Genomic DNA, 18,909 nt, shown 5'->3' with positions numbered 1-18,909 from the left:
AAACCACTTATCTCACGGTTCAAGTTAGAACCTAAGCTCTGAATACCACTTGATACATCCTAGGAGATGTAGAGAAGCAGAGCCGTGAGATTGGAGATGCAGGGAGACTTGGAAGACAGCTGAAACCAAGGTAGCAGTGGCGGTAGCAACTGCAGATTGTTGTGCAGACTTGAAATTTCTGGATGGGATCTTTGGAGGTGTGGCAGCGGATTGTTGGTGCTTATGGTGAATGGAGATGGAGGCTAGCTTGGAGAGATGATTAACAACTCAGAAGGCTTCCTAGAGTGGAAGAAGTTGCAATGGAGATCAAGCTAAGAAGTGACTCTTGGAGAAGGAATTTGCTAGACATTTCAGCAGAAATTCTTTACTACAATCCAAAAGTGATTTACAAGCTTTTCCTATGAGATTTTATAGATTAATCTCAAGGCTTTAAGCAAGCAATTTTCACGTTGCAGATCTGGACCCATGTGCTACATGTTTAGCTTCTAAAACACGTGAAAATTGAGTTTTATGTGAAGAAAAACAATTACTAATGCAGCCCCCATAGAAGGATAAGTACACCCCTTCTTGTATAGAAATGTCCTTTTTACCCTTCTCCATGTTTTGGCAGATTTAGCATATCTTCTTGTTCTCCAATTTTCCATCCAAAGATAGCAAATAGTACTTGACCTTGAGGAGAATATTCATCTTGGAGCTTTTTGGCCATTCCTCTTGTGATGGGTCCTATGGTGTTAGACCTTCTTGTATCACTGAGCATCCAAGATCCTCCTTCAAAGGGGTGGAAGAGAGAGTGTTTGCTTCGTGCGAGCCAAAGATACAAACCCTAGGGCGTCCTAAAGCTTATATACTATTCTAAAATTACAGAAAATTTAGGCCCAAGCCCATAAGTGTGCCGCTCAGCGGTAAAGTACCGCTCAGCGGTAAGTGCGTGAGTTGGTTTCTTCCCCTCAGCGGCCATTTCGCCCCTCAGCGGATCCCCCGTGAGCTCTTGAGTGCCGCTCAGCGGTAAACTGCCGTTGAGTGGCAGTTGCGGCTTCTCCTTTTGCACTTTTTGATGTCTTTTCTGATTCCATCTCTCTCCTTCTTCACTTCTTTCACCAAATTCACCTTAAAACCTGCACAAAAACACTGAAATCAAGCATAAACCTGTCCAGCTCTCTTACTTCTGAAAATATGAACAAAAGCATGATTTCAAGCTAGTTTCTAAGTGTTAAAGGTTGCTTTTAGTATCAATTTTAAGCATGAAAATAACAGTTTTTCAACTGTTATCAATACACTTGGACTTTCTTTCTCACTCTTAAAAGTGAAGCTTTTAAAGAATTTAAAAAGTTTGCTGTTTTAGTTCAAAATGAAAAGGATCTAAGAATAAAAGCTATTTGAAGTGACCATGGTGGTGAATTTCAAAATGAATTATTTGAAAGTTTTTGTGAAGAACATGGTATTTCTCATAAATTTTCCTCACCTAGAACTCCCCAACAAGATGGAGTTGTAGAAAGAAAGAATAGAACCTTAGAGGAACTTGCTCGTACTATGTTAAACGAAAATAATGTTCCTAAACAATTTTGGGCTGATGCTCTGAGTACTGCTTGCTATGTTTTAAATAGAATGATAATTCGACCTATTTTAAAACGTACTCCTTACGAGCTTTTCAAAAATAGAAAACCAAATGTTTCCCATTTAAAAATTTTTGGATGCAAATGCTATGTTTTAAACAATGGAAAACTAAATTTGGGAAAATTTGATTCAAAAGCTGATGAAGGAATTTTTCTTGGTTATTCTTTAACAAGCAAAGCATATAGAATTTTTAATAGGAAAACGTTCATAATAGAGGAATCCATACATGTTACTTTTGATGAAATTGTGGACCTTGAGGCAAAACCTCTTGAGTCAGAAGAATCTGATGCAGGAACAAGTGAAGATTCATCAAAGGAGACAAATGAAGAGAAGAATCATGACAATCCTCAAGATGAAGATTTAAATAAAATATGGCGACAACCTAGAGGATTATCTTTGGACAACATAATTGGCGATATCACACAAGGGGTAAACACAAGAAGTAATATTGTAAATTATTGTATGAATGTTGCTTTTGTGTCACAGATTGAACCAAAGAATATTAAAGAAGCCCTTCAAGATGAAAAATGGTGTATCGCAATGCAAGAAGAACTCAACCAGTTTGAAAGAAATCAAGTGTGGGAATTAATTCCCAGAAAAGACACTCATCAAAACAAAGTGGGTGTTCAGAAACAAACTGGATGAAGAAGGAAACATCACCAAGAATAAAGCTAGGCTTGTGGCAAAAGGATATAGTCAAGAAGAAGGTATAGATTATGATGAGACATACGCTCTAGTTGCCAGGGAGAATTTGAGATGTCAATGATGGGAGAACTTACTTTCTTCCTCGGACTTCAAATCAAACAAATGGAGAAAGGAACCTTTATATCTCAAACCAAGTATTGCAGGGAAATCCTTAAAAAGTTTGAGATGGACAACGCTAAAGAAGCATCAACTCCCATGGGAACATCCTGCTACTTAGACAAAGATGAGACAGGTAAAGAGGTAAGTCAGACCAAATACAGAGGTATGATTGGCTCTCTATTATATCTTACTATGCAAAGTTGTTGTTCATTTCTTTTTCTTCTATGCATAATTTCTTTTTATTAAGGGGGAGCACATATTTTTTTCTTATGATCAAAAAGGGGGAGAAGATAGTTTAAACTCTTTATTTTTTTTAATCTCTCCTTTCGTGAGTTGTGGTTGTTTCAGATTATTAAAAAGCTTTAAACTCAGAAGAATTTTTGATCATCATCAAAAAGGGGGAGAATGTTAGCAAAAATCAAAGATGAAGTTTTGATGATGAACAGATTTGCACAAGTCAAGATCCATAAAGACAAATTGAAGCTCTTCAGTATTTTATAAAGCTTTTATAATAATCAAAGTGGATGTAATAGTGCTCAAATATGTATTAGGGTTGATTCTTGTAATTTATATTTGATTTATTTACTGTTGATAATCATCCACAAGCCGTTTTAATCGATTAAACCCAGTTTTAATCGATTAAAACGAGGCTGGCACTGAAAACCCAACTGCCCCTGTAATAATCGATTAAAGCTAATAATAATCGATTAGTTAATCGATTATTCCTGAGAATAATCGATTAACACTAGCCGTTGGGGGTTTCAGATTTGAAAAACTAGTCGTTGTACTCATTGTAATCGATTAATACTTGTTTTAATCGATTAAATGCGTTAGATGGCCCGTTTTCGAAGAATGGAAGGGTATTAGGCTGAGTCTATAAAATGGCTCACTCTTCATCTGAAAAATAACTCTTCCCTTGTGCTAAAAACATCTGAACTCTTTGAGAACTCTGTGAGATTGTTGAAGCTAACGAAACTCTTGTCTGCAAAGTCCTGAAGTGCTATTGCGGTGACAGAGGAATAGCTTGTTCATCCTTGGTGTATCCGAGGAAGTGCTTGGAAGAGAATCATCCTTCGTGAAGCATTCGAAGGAGGTGGTCATCCTTTGTGAAGATTCAAAGGAAGTGTAAGTTCGTCTCTTGTGGTTTCAAGAGAGGTGGTAATTCTAAACTCTTACAAATTGTTTTTCTTTGTGATTAATATTTGTAACTGTTTTGTGTTAGTGAAAAAGGTTTATCTTGTTTGAGATAAGCGACTGGACGTAGGATCCGAGTGATCTGAACTAGGATAAAATCACCTGTGCAATTTTTCTCTTTCCCTTACTCTGTCATTTATATTTAATTATCTGCTCAGTAAGAAAAATTAAGAGAAAAATAATAAAAGGCACAATAAAAGTATATAACCAATTCACCCCCCCTCTTTGTTTGTTCCACGATAATAATTCCGTTGCAGCGATTATAACAATAGTATTCATGGAGACTTTCATCCCTCTTGCGTTCAATTGTTTGCCAATGCACGTGTTAAATCCACTTATAGAAATCAGTAACTTCTTTAAAGATTTGTGTTGCACGACACTAAAGGAGAATTCCCTTAAAAAGATGGATGAAAATATCCCAATTATTCTCTGCAAATTAGAAAGAATATTCCCTCCTGCATTCTTTGATTCAATGGAGCATATTCCAATTCATCTTGCAGATGAAGCTTGGCTTGGGGGACCTGTGCAATACAGGTGGATGTATCCATTTGAAAGGTTTATGGGAGAATCCAAACGTTCAGTTAAAAATAAAGCTAGAGTAGAAGGCTCAATTTGTGCAGCTTGCTTGCATAGAGAGACAACGTATTTTTGTTCACATTATTTCAAAAACTTCATGTTGTCCCCCACTCATGTCAGAAATGAAATGCAATGGCAAGTTGAACCACGTGAAGGTGCATTATCAGTTTTCCGACAATCAGGCCGTCACGCAGGGAAAGAATTCACTCATTGGTTAACTGATGCTGAATTCAACTCTGCTCATGTCCATGTCTTGATCAATTGCAGTGAAGTAAAGTCGTACCTTGAGTATGTCAACATCCATCTCTTATCTTTCAAACGGTTTAATTGTTATACACTAATGAATTTCATTTGTACCAGCTCATTTGTTGTGGCTGAGCAAGTCGCAGAAGGAAATACTTCTGCTAGAATACACTCAGAGTTTCCCCATTGGTTTAGAAATCAGGTCCGTACTTTTTCCTACATTTAGAGCAAGGTTAATTTGACTCTTGCTTTTATAATTTTGTTAGTACCTTTGTAGGTTTTTAATCAGGCATTAACTCCCACGGTTCAAGAGTTAAGACATCTTTCGAATTGGCCAATGAGATGTGTCAAAGAATGGCACACTTACTTCACCAATGGTTACAAATTCCATACACATGAATGGTCTAAAGGAAAGAAAACATCAAATTGTGGTGTGTATGTGAAGGGCCTAACAGAGGGTTCATATGATGATTTCTACGGCATCATTCATAAAATATATAAGTTAGAGTACAACAGCACTACTTCTCCAAACAGAGTAGTACTTTTTTATTGTGAATGGTTTGATCCTTCTAGAGCTGGTACTAGAGTCAATCCACGCTTTAATATTGTCGAACTCAACCAGAGATTAAGATATGGACCGTTTGATCCTTTCATTCTACCAACTAATGTCAGACAGGTTTATTATGTGCCATATCCACCATTCCGCAATATTGACAAGCGTGGTTGGGCCGTAGCAATACAAACCAAGCCTAGAGGTCGCATTGACTCAAATGAGGTTGAGGAAGATGTTGCCTACCAACTTGACCAAATGTCACAACCACAACAAGTTATTGAAGTTGAACGTATAACCGCATTGGTCGACCCTGATGGTGATGGAGATGAATTAGAAGCAACAATACAAGGTGATGAAGAACAAGAAGAAGAGGAAGAAGAAGAAGAAGAAGAAGACGAACAAGAAGATGATGATGATGATGACGATGACGAAGAAGAAGACGAAGATGATGATGATAAAGACGATGATGAAGAAGAAGATGAAGATGAAGATCATGATGACGACGATTGAATGTTGGACATCCATTGTAGCAAATTGAACTGTCATTTCAATAGAGTTATCTAAAATACCATCTTAAAAGTTGTATGCAATTATTTATACATTTACTTTAAAAACCATTGATCCTTCGTTAATCATTTCTATTTTTTCGCTTTATTTGTAACCATTTCAATGCAGTAATGACAGGACAAGGTTCAGAACGTCCTGATAAAGGAAAGGGGGTAGCAAGGCCTAGAAAGAGGCAACGGCAGGCACCAAAGTATGTACTTAGGGTGCCTGCTAGACTACCTACCACTGCTGCCGGCAGTACATCATCTGTGGGGCCTCCTCCTACCCCTACAGTACAGCCTCCTACACCTGCAGTAGACCCTACTCCTACCCCTGTAGTACACCCTTCTACTACCCCTGCAACAGACCCTCTTCCTCCTCCTGTAATTATAACCCCCACTCCTCCCCCTGTGGTTATAAGCCTCACTCCTGTCCCTGACCCTACTTCTATACCTTCCTCATCTGTTATACCGCCTTCTGACATTGTCACACCATCTGCTGATCAAGATTCAAGTGGTGATGGTGAAGGTCTTGACCTGCCCCTCCATGATCGACCATGGATTGAGCCGTATGGTAAAGGGTAAGTTTTTAATCTGTTGATATAATTTGATGTTTAAACCCTACTGTAATTCAAATGACTTTTATCCTGCAGGTTTATTCCATCTAGGGTTGCTTCCCAGGCCATCACACGTTCAATTAAGCAACAGTTTCTAAGTCCATGGCCTACTTGGGGAGCAATTCCTGATGACGACAAAAAGCCATTCTGGGAACGCTTTCAGGTGAACAATCTATTTAACTAATTGTCCCTCTTATTTTAGTATGTTATGTAATCAATGTTTGTTCTCTTTAATGTTACAGATGAAGGTGCAGTGGAAACCTGAACATGAAAGTCAGATACACAGAAATTTCCACATGAAAGCATCTCATCGACTGTTAGAGATGTTTAGGGATGCCCGCAATGCAGGACAGCGCCCTTACTGGCTGGGTGAAATAATTTGGATCTCTTTACTGGCTCATTGGAATACAGTAGAGTTTCGCAATAAATGTGCCAAAGCCCAGAGGAACAGGGCGTCTGAAAGGGGTGGCACCCTGCATACTGGTGGGTCGATCACCATTCATGAGCATGCCATTCGTATGGTATAATTTCATTACATAACTTTTTCTTCCATATATAAGTTATGTATTTATTTCATACGTACACTTCTAATTCTAAATTATGTTACAAGCACAAGCTCTGGGACGGGCGGTCCATGTTGATGAGGTCTTTGCACAGACTCATGTAAGGAAGGGCACTAATCAATTCGTTGATGAAAGATCACGGAAGACTCATGTAAGCAAATAACACTATTACTATTACTAATTTTTCATTTAAGCTATTCTATCATTCCCTAACATTGCTTTTAATGTTTCAACAGGAAGAATTTTCTACAAGACTTTCACAGCTTAGATCTGAACATGAGTCAGCTCCTACACCGGATGATGCCAATAATGCAGAAGATGACATCCGTAGGACACAGTGCTGGATCGACATCGTTGGTGGGAAGAAAAAGGGACGAGTGTACGGTGCAGGACAACTTGTTGCAAACTATACAGCATCGAGAGGAGGTACTCTGAAGCACCAACCTTGTTCTTCCACCACTACTCCTGACGAGGTCGTTCTCCGCCTCACGAAGGCACTGCAGCAACGTGACCAGGAAATCACTGATTTGAGAGCAGAGTTTACAAACTTCAAGGCCCTGGTCATGAAAGTGTTGCCTGGTACTTCACAGGATGAATTAGTTATCCCTCCGACCCAGCCACAACCCTCCTCGTCACCCGTTGTCCCTCAGCAGCCCTCATCAGTCCAACCCTCATCAGTCCAACCCACAGCAGTCCAACCATCTATACCGGAGCAGGATGATGAAGATCATTCTGATGATAACTATGTACAGTATTGAATTCATTTTGTTATAATCAAGTTATAGAAACAATTGGATATTATCACATTTTGGAGTTTACATCATTTGGATTTTAGATCAGTTGGAGGATTTGGATGTTACTTCAATCATTATGTTACATTCTTATATGTTATTAATATAAATACATGTTCAGTGCATTAATGGATGTTCTATGGATATTATTGATCAATGATTTCATCTTTGAGATGCACATTATGTAGGTCTGTATGTGCTTGAAAATTGTTATGCAGGTCTGTTTGTGTATGAAAATTGCTATGCAGGTTTGTTGTTGGTTTCATAATAAATACAAATGTCTTTGACATCTCCCTCGATCTTACCGAAGGCTTTCGCCCTTCGGTAAATACCAACGCTTGTTGTTTACCGAAGGCTTTTGCCCTTCGGTAAATACCCACGTTCGCTGATTACCGAAGGCTTTCGCCCTTCGGTAATTTACCGAGGGCTATTGCCCTTCGGAAATTACCGAGGGCTTTTGCCCTTCGGCAATTACCGAAGGCTTTTGCCCTTCGGTAATTAGCGAAGGCTTCTGCCCTTCGGAAATTACCGAAGGGCGAAAGCACTCGGTAAATTTTAGCGACAAGAGAATTACCGAGGGCTTTTTGGCCGTCGATAAGCCGTCTGTAAATGTCTTCTACCAACGGTTTTGGGCTGTTTCCGAGGACTTTTGGCCTTCGGTAATGCCCTTCTTTTTTGTAGTGTATGATTGTGTAAGTATGCGTGTGTGCATGGGTGTGTGTGAGTGTGCATATGTGCGCATGTGCATGTATGCATGTGTGCATCTATGCATGTGTGCATGTATGCATGTATGTTGTGTGCATGTGTTCATTTATGTGTGTGTGCATGTGTACCTGTGATATGTGTTCATGTATGCATGTGTGCCTATACAATTTGTGCATTTATGCATGGGTGCATGCATGCTTGTGTGCGTGCGTTCATGTATGCTTGTATGCATGTGTACATGTGTCCGTGTGTGCATGTATGGATGTTTGAATGTATCCATGAAGAAACGTATGCATGTGCACGTACGCATGTGTACTTGTGAGCGTGTGCATGCGTTCTTAAGTCCATGTGTGCATGTGTGGATGTGTGCATATGTGCACGAATACATGTCTGTATTTGTGCATTTGTGCATTTGTGCATTTTTGCATTTGTGCATTAATGCATGTATGAATGTATGCATATGTGCATGTTTGAATGTATGCATGTGTGAATGCATGTGGATGCGTGTGCATATGTACGTATGTACTTATGCAATTGTGCATCTCTGCGTGTAAGCATGTGAGCATCTATGCATGTATGCATGTGTGGGTTCATGTATGCAATGGTGCAAGCATGTGTATGAATATGCATATGTATGTATGCATGTGTGCATGCGTGTGCATATGTCTGTATGCACGTATGGATGTATGCATGTAGGCATGTATGCCTATAAGAATATGTGCATGTATGCATGTGTGCATGTGTGCTTGTTTGCATCTCTGCGTTTGCGTTTGCATTTGCATGTAAGCATGTGTTCATGTTTGCGTGTGTGCGAGTGTGTATGTATGCATGTGTAGATTTATGCGTGTGTCGATGTATGCATGTATGCATGGGTGCATGTGTCCATGTGGGCATGTGTGGATTTTTGCCAATGTAGATTTATGCATGTGTGGATGTATGCATGTGTGCATGGGTGTATGTGTGCATGTGCATGTATGCACATGTATGCATACGTGCATGTATGCATGCATGTGTATGCATTTGCATATGTACGTATGCATGTATGCATGTGTGCATCTATGCATGTATTCATCTATGCATGTGTTCATATATCCATGGATAGATGTATGCATGTGTGTCTGCATGTATGCATGTGTTCATGTATGCTTGGGTGCATTTGTGCATCTATGCATGTCTGCATGTGTGCATGCATGCATAAATGGCTGTGTACATGTGTGAATGTGTGCATGTGGGCATTTGTGCATATGGGCATGTGTGTACGGGTGCAAGTGTTCATTTGTGGATGTTTTTCATCTGTTTATGTATGCATGTGTGCGCATATTTGAATGTCCGCATGAATAAACGTATGCATGTGCACGTATGTGTGGGTACATGTGAGAGCGTGTGCATGTGTTCCAATGTTCATGTGTCCATGTGTCCATGTGTGCATATCTGGATGTGTACATGTGTGCGCATATACATCTTTGTATTTGTGCATTTGTGCATGTGTTCATGTATGTATGGGTGCATGTATGAATATATGCATATTTGCATGTTTGCATGTATGCATGTGCGCATGCATGTGTATGCATGTGCATATGTACGTATGCAGTTATGCATGTGCACATCTAAGCATCTATTCGTACTAGCGTGTGTTCATCTATGTATGTATGCATGTAAGCATCTGTGGGTTCATGTATGCATGTGTGCTAGCATGTGTATGAATATGGATATGTATGTATGCATGTACGCATGTATTTATATGTGCATATATGGTTGTATGCATGTGTGAATGTCTTCTTGTATGCATGTGTGCGTTTGCATCTGCATGTAAGCGTGTGTGCATGTGCTCATGTATGCATGTGTCGATTTATGCGTGTGTGCATGTATGCATGTGTGCATTGGTGCATGTGTGCATGCATGTGTGCATTGTTGCATGTATGAATGAATGTATGCATATGTGCATGTTCGCATGTATGCATGTGCGCATGCATATCATTGCATGTGCATATGTACATATGTAGGTATGCATGTGTGCATCTATGCATGACTACATCTATGCATGTAAGCTTGTGTGCATGTATGCATGGATGCATGTGTGAGTTCATGTATGCATGTGTGCAAGCATGTGTGTGCGACTATGTGTTCATGTGTGCATAAGTGTGTGCATGCTTACATATTTCCATGTATACGTGTGTGCGACTATCCAGGTTTGCATGTATGCATGTAGGCATATGTGCATGTATGCATTTGTGGTTGTGCATGTATGATTATGTAAGTATGCGTGTGTGCATGGATGTGTGTGAGTGTGCATATGTGCGCATGTGCATACATGCATGTGTGGATGTGTACATGTATGCACGTATACAACTTTGTATTTGTGCATTTGTCCATGTGTTCATGTATGTATGGGTGCATGTATGAATGTATGCATATCTGCATGTTTGCATGTATGCATGTGCGCATGCATGTGTATGCATATGCATATGTACCTATGCAGTTATGCATGTGTACATCTATGCATCTATGTGTACTAGCATGTGTGGATCTATGTATGTATACATGTAAGCATGTATGGGTTCATGTATGCATGTGTGCCAGCGTCTGTATTAATATGCAGATGCATGTATGCATGTACGCATGTATTTATATGTGCATGTATTGTTGTATGCATATGTTAATGTCTGCTTGTATGCATGAGTGCGTTTGCATGTGCATGTAAGCGTGTGTGCATTGTACGTCTGTGCATGTGTGGATTTATGCGTATGTGCATGTATGCATGTGTGCATTGTTGCATGTATGAATGTATGCATATGTGCATGTTCGCATGTATGCATGTGCGCATGCATATGATTGCATGTGCATATGTACATATGTAGGTATGCATGTGTGCATCTATGCATGACTACATCTATGCATGTAAGCTTGTGTGCATGTGTGCATGTATGCATGTGTTGGTTCATGTATGCATGTGTGCAAGCATGTGTATTGTATGCAAGTGTTCATGTGTGCATGCGTACATATTTCCACGTATGCGTGTGTGTGACTATGTAGGTTTGCATGTATGCATGTAGGCATATGTGCATGTATGCATTTGTGGTTGTGCATGTATGATTGTGTAAGTATGCATGTGTTCATGGGTGTGTGCGAGTGTGCATATATGCGCATGTGAATGTATGCATGTGTGCGTCTATGCATGTATGCATGTATGCATTTATGTCTGTGTGCGTGTGTTCATTTTATGCGTGTATGCATGTGTGCCTGTGACATGTGTGCATGTATGCATGGGTTCATGTATGCTTGTGTGCGTGCGTTCATGTGTGCATGTATGTATGTGTGCTTGGATGCTTGTATGCATGTGTGCATGCGTATGTATGCATGTGTGCATGTACGGATTCTTGAATGTGTGCATGAAGAAACGTATGCATGTGCACGTATGCGTGTGTACCTGTGAGCGTGTGCATGCGTTCTTATGTCCATCTATGCATGTATGCATGTATGCCTGTGTGCGTGTATTCATCTCTGCGTGTGTGCATGTGTACCTGTGAAATGTGTGCATGCATGCATGTGTGCCTGTAAAATGTGTGCATGTATGCATGGGTGCATGCATGCTTGTGTGCGTGCGTTCATGTATGCTTGTATGCATGTGTGCATGTATCCGTGTGTGCATGTATGGATGTTTAAATGTATGCATGAAGAAACATATGCATGTGCACAAACGCGTGTGTACCTGTGAGCGTGTGCATGCATTCTTATGTCCATGTCTGCATGTGTGGATGTGTGCACATATACATGTCTGCATTTGTGCATTTGTGCATTTTTGTATGTGTGCATTAATGCATGTATGAATGTATGCATATGTGCATGTTTGAATGTATGCATGTGTGCATGCATGTGGATGCATGTGCATATGTACGTATGTATGCTTTTGTGCATCTATGCGTGTAAGCATGTGAGGATCTATGCATGTATGCATGTGTGGGTTCATGTATGCAATGGTGCAAGCATGTGTATGAATATGCATATGTATGTATGCATGTGTGCATGTGTGTGCATATGTCTGTTTGCGCGTATGGATGTATGCATGTATGCATGTATGCCTCTAAGCATATGTGCATTTAGGCATGTGTGCATGTGTGCTTGTTTGCATCTCTGCGTTTGCGTTTGCATTTGCATGTAAGCGTGTGTGCATGTGTGCGAGTGTGTATGTGTTCATGTGTAGATGTATGCATGTGTAGATTTATGCGTGTGTGGATGTATGCATGTGTGCATGGGTGCATGTGTCCATGTGGGCATGTGTGGATTTATGCCAATGTAGATTTATGCATGTGTGGATGTATGCATGTGTGAATGGGTGCATGTGCATGTATGCACATGTATGCATACGTGCATGTATGCATGCATATGTATGCGTTTGCGCATGCATTTGCATATGTACGTATGCATGTATGCATGTATCCATCTATGCATGTATGCATCTATGCATGTGTTCATATATCCATGGATGGATGTGTGCATGTGTGTCTGCATCTATGCATGTATGCATGTGTGTTTGCATGTATGCATGTATGCTTGGGTGCATGTGTGCATCTATGCATGTATGCATGTGTGCATGGATTTATGAATGCTTGTGTACGTGTGTGAATGTGTGCATGTGGGCATTTGTGCATATGGGCATGTGTGCACGGGTGCAAGCGTTCATTTGTGCATGTTTTTCATGTGTTTATGTATGCATGTGTTCGCATATTTGAATGTGTGCATGAATAAACGTATGCATGTGTATGCATGTATGCATGTGTGCATCTATGCATGTGTGCATCTATGCATGTGTGCATCTATTCATGTGTGTATCTATGCATGTGTGCATCTATGCATGTATGCATCTATGCATGTGTTCATCTATCCATGTATGGATGTATGCATGTGTGGTTGCATGGATGCATGTATCCATGTGTGCATGTATGCTTGGGTGCATGTTTGCATGTGTACATGTGTGCATCTATGCTTGTATGCATGTATGTATCTATGCATGTGTGCATGCATGCATGTATGCCTGTGTACATGTGTGGATGTGTGCATGTGGGCATTTGTGCATATAGCCATGTGTGCACGAGTGCAAGTGTTCATTTGTGCATGTTTGCATGTGTTTATGTATGCATGTGTGCGCATGTTTGAATGTTTGCATGAATAAACATATGCATGTGCACGTATCCGTGTGTACATGTGAGCGTGTGTGCATGTGTTCATGTGTCTATGTGTGCAATGATGGATGTGAACATGTGTGGATGTGTACATGTGTGCGCGTATACATCTTTGTATTTGTGCATTTGTGCATGTGTTCATGTATGTATGGGTGAATGTATGAATGTATGCATATCTGCATGTTTGCATGTATGCATGTGCATATGTACGTATGTAGTTATGCATGTGTACATCTATGCATCTATGTGTACTAGCATGTGTGCATCTATGTATGTATACATGTAAGCATGTATGGGTTCATGTATGCATGTGTGCCAGCGTCTGTATTAATATGCAGATGTATCTATGCATGTACGCATGTATTTATTTGTGCATGTATTGTTTTATGCATGTGTTAATGTGTGGTTGTATGCATGTGTGCGTTTGCATGTGCATCTAAGCGTGTCTGCATTGTACGTGTGTGCATTGTACGTGTGTGCATGTGTTCATGTATGCATGTGTGGATTTATGCGTGTGTGCATGTATGCATGAGTGCATGTGTGCATTATTGCATGTATGAATGTATGCATATGTGTATATTTGCATGTATGCATGTGCGCATGCATATGATTGGATGTGTATTTGTACATATGTAGGTATGCATGTGTGCATGACTGCATCTATGCATGTATGCTTGTGTGCATGTATGCATGAAACATGTGTGGGTTCATGTATGCATGTGTGCAAGCATGTGTATTGTATGCAAGTGTTCATGTGCGCATGTGTACATGTTTCCATGTATGCATGTGTGCGTCTATGCAGGTTTGCATGTATGCATGTATGCATATGTGCATGTATGCATATGTGCATGTATGCATGTGTGGTTGTGCATGTATGATTGTGTAAGTATGCGTGTGTGCATGGGTGTGTGAGAGTGTGCATATGTGTGCATGTGCATGTATGCAAGTGTGCGTCTATGCATGTATGCATTTATGTCTGTGTGCGTGTGTTCATTTATGCGTGTGTGCATGTGTACCTGCAACATGTATGCATGTTTGCATGTGTGCCTGTGACATGTGTGCATGTAGGCATGGGTGCATGCTTGCTTGTGTGTGTACGTTCATGTATGCTGGTATGCATGTGTGCATGTGTACATGTATGCAAATGTGCATGCGTGTGTGTATGCATGTGTGCATGTATGGATGTTTGAATGTGTGCATGAAGAAGCGTATGCATGTGCACATACGCGTGTGTACCTGTGAGCGTGTGTATGCGTTCTTATGTCCTTGTGTGCATTTGTGGATGTGCGCATGTGTGCACGTGTGCACGTATACATGTCTACATTTGTGCATTTGTGCATTTTTGCATGTGTGCATCAATGCATGTATGAATGTATGCATATGTGCATGTTTGAATGTATGCATGTGTGCATGCATGTGGATGCATGTGTGACTGAGGAAGGACGTGACCAATGAGAACTTGCCACGTGGCAACCCTCTTTCTCACCCAATTAGGATTTCAAATAAAATCTTATTTTGTCCTTAATTTGCAATTTGGACCAATAAAGTTTCAATTTCAGCTGCACAAATAAATATTAGAACATCCAAGAATAATTTATGCAACTAAAAATCACTTTTTAAGTCTCTTTTTATTCCCAAACCCAAAAATTCCAATCATCACAAATCCTTTTTAAATCAATCATTCAAGCACATGAATTTCATCAAAAATTTAATTTTAAAGCATAAATGTGGGCATAAATATGCACTAATCAATGTGCATATGTACGTATGTACCGATGCATTTGTGCATCTATGCGTGTAAGCATGTGAGCATCTATGCATGTATGCATGTGTGGGTTCATGATGGAAGCTTGCTATTGGTGAGACTCATTGAACCAGGAAGCCAAACAACAAACGTTCCAGTGAGCAGAATGGAGGCAGCGAAATTCTGAAATAGATGCAGAGAATGGTATGGTTTCAGTGAAGAATGGAGTGGGTTAGAACCTCTCAGCTCAGAGGGCCTTCCTATTTTGGAAGGAAGCTAGAGGTAAGGAGAAAGAAAGTGAAGAATTGGGTTGACTCAAGAGCAAAGGTAAGCTGGAAAACGTGTCTACAAAAGGGGGAAGAGGTCTCCTATTTATAGGAAGATAAGAGCCTCAAATCTGAAATGAAATTCAATCCAAAAGCAAATGAAATTAAAGAAAAAGGCGCCAATTTTCTTCAGCTTCAAACATGCCACATTCCAACTCACCAGCACACGTGAACCAGCACCAATTCTGAAACGCTGGGCTAGCTAGGTTATTGGCTGAGCTTTTTGATAGCTTTGGCAGCAAGCTTCTCCCTCCAAGTCTCTCTTTTCAAGTGCTCAAATGCTATGCTGGCAGCTGCTCCCTCCAATTTTATTAATCCTACAAAGCAAAGAAAAATGTGCTTTTAATTATGGGAAGAAGGATTAATGTAAATTACCTTCCATAGAAGCAAAATTGTAGGTGATCCTTCTTCCTCTTGAATCCTCTTTGCCATGGCTCTAGTAAGAGGTCCAATGTGTGTCTTAGATGGTCTTCCATCAGACCCTCCCTCTTGAAAAGGATTTGTCCTCAAATATGCTTCAACCTGTTGATCATTCCCTGTGAAAGGAATTAAGTCGCAGATGTTAAAAGTATGACTGACACCATAACTTTCAGGGAGATCTAAGATGTATGCATTATCATTTATCTTTTTGACCACCTTGAATGGACCATCTCCTCTTGGACTAAGTTTGGACTTCCTTTGAGAGGGAAATCTTTCCTTTCTCAAATGAAGCCAAACTAGGTCTCCTTTTTCAAAAACTATTTTCTTTCTCCCTTTGTTGTTGTATTCTGCATATTTTTGAGTTTGGTTTTCAATTTGGATTTTGATTTTCTCATGTAACTTCTTGATGAACTCCGCTTTAGAAGCACCTTCTTTATGAAGAAAAGAAGATGATTCTAGAAGAGGTAGTAAATCAAGAGGTGTGATAGGGTTAAAACCATAAACAACCTCAAAAGGAGAAAGATTAGTAGTCTTGTGGACTACTCTATTACAAGAAAATTCAATATGAGGTAGATGTTTGATGACAAATTTATGAACACCGAAAACGGCGCCACAAACTTGTTTAACAATCGGCAAGTGTGACCGAATCGTATCAAGTAATAAAACTAGGTAAGACCAAGTATCGTTTTCCCAAAAGACTCACGACCTAGTTAGTTATCTGATTTGTTGATTATATAAGACTTGTGAACGATTGATTGTAGGTTTTTAATGCAAAAGACAGTAATTAAACATGTATGCATGAATGTGATCAATGGTAAAAAGAGTAAAACAAACACGGAATGAATTATATGGATGAGTATGTTGTTGGGGTTATCAATTTCATCTTATCCACTCTCATATACTTTAGGAATTCATCAATCTTTTCATCAATGTTAATGCCACTCTCTAAATTACCTTGTCAAGAAGGCATATCCTTAATTACGAGTTCATACAATTCCTAGCATTCCTAGTAATTAGTTCTGAAGTGCAGGAGCTTAAAGGCAACCAATATGCTATTGGGAGAAATTCCCCGGATCTAGACTTCCCCGTACGTTCCCATATCGACAAAATCAATGATCATGACAATGAATGAGTTAAACAATGCAAGCATTAAGCAAAGAGGAAAAACCCTAACTACTGATGAAAGAAAGCATGTATCTCAAATAAGATGTTTAAACACAAATTCCATATATGAGAGTTTCACAAGATTACATTGATTCCCCAACAACAATACAAGGTTTAGTTCACCATATTCATGGTGAATCTAGATGAACAATAATGAAAGAATGAAAGATAAAACCCTAGAAAGGTAGAGAGGTAGCCTGAGCATCCAAGATCTTCCTTCAAAGGGGTGGAAAAGAGAGTGTTTGCTTCGTCCCAGCCAAAGATACAAACCCTAGGAAACCTTAAAGCTTATATACTATTCGTAAAATTACAGAAAATTAGGCCCAAGCCCAAAATAGTACCGCTCAGCGGTAAACTACCGCTCAGCGGTAAGTGTGCGAGTTGGTTTCCTCCCCTCATCGGCCTTTGCACCCCTCAGCGGAGCCAACATAGGTTTCTGAGTGCCGCTCAGCGGTAAACTGCCGTTGAGCGGTGGTTGCGGCTTCTCCTTTTGCACTTTTTAATGTCTTTTCTGATTCCATTCCTATCCTTCTTCACTTCTTTCACCAAATTCACCTTAAAACCTGCATAAAACACTGAAATCAAGCATAGGAGCCATTTGTTCTCTGGAAACAGAGAAAAAAGAGCGTTAGTCATGTTCAAAGAGTTGAAAAATAACTCATTAAACACATATTAAGCACACAGCAAAAACACAGTGTACTCATAACCTACAGTGTCCTTTAAGAGAACAAAACTGCTCTGATACCACTAATGTAACATCCCAAAATACAGTAATAACTATAATTTAGAATTAATTACAATTAACAGTTAACCAATGCAGTCTTAATTGCTAAAACAGAGGTTCTGGCCGAACGGCCTTACAAGAAGATAAATACAGTAAACGACGTTCGTTCAGAGGTAAAGTAACCGAACGGCTTACAATACTAAAATACAAAACAGCAAAAGTAAGAAGAGTCAGGGACGAACGGCTTTACAAAACCAAATAGCCGAACGTCCACTATTCACACTAAATAAAACAAAACTAAACAAACGAGCGCGCTAAGGCTCGGCCTTCACTTCAACATCCACGAGGTTTGCATCCTCCAAATTTTCTTCTTCCAGCGTTTCCTCAAGCAACGCTTCACCCTCTGCTCACATCCACAAGGATGATCATTGCATAGACAGGACGAACGTACAAGCACAATCGACAACGCAAGTAAAACAAAAGGGTAAGCTTATTGAATTTAATTCATGAGTCATTCATACAAATCAACATATCAACATTCATAATAAATACATCTCAACACATACAATCATTCGTAATTCACATAAGACCGACCATCCGGACTGTATGAATCTATGTATCTACAGGCGTTCTTGCACCCGGGTGATGTAGTAACTGGAACCATTCATCAGCTGCCACCCGAGGTTAGCCCTATCGGTCCAAAGTACTCCTAAGGACTAGGACCTCCTGTCGTTCCCACACATGACCTACCCCCCTCTATGTGAGGACGAGCACTCACAGAACATCAGGATGAACAACCATCAGTAGCTTTACCATAGTCATACTATACAATTCCCAATATTCAATACATGAGTCGTTCCTCCACGGAACGCTCGTTCAAATTCCACAACCATAGTTTCACCTCATATATTATTCATTCTTAATAACTTTCCAACTTAACATCACTTTCATATTCCATTTTAGTTTCATAAAAAGACGAACGTTCAGCCCCCTTCATAATAAGGACGAACGTTAATATAATACAGAGAAGTTCTCGTTTCTGAACGGAAGGAAACGAACGTCTTTCCAAGGACGGACGTTATGACCACTTGAATCAGTTAAAGGAATTGATTCTAGAACGATTCAAATTATACTTGGAATAATTTA

This window comes from Vigna angularis, chromosome 10 (assembly GCF_016808095.1).
Source record: "Vigna angularis cultivar LongXiaoDou No.4 chromosome 10, ASM1680809v1, whole genome shotgun sequence".
In the NCBI taxonomy this organism is placed as follows: Eukaryota; Viridiplantae; Streptophyta; class Magnoliopsida; order Fabales; family Fabaceae; genus Vigna; species Vigna angularis.
The sequence above is the reverse complement of the archived record's forward strand: the minus strand, read 5'-3'. Positions refer to the sequence as shown.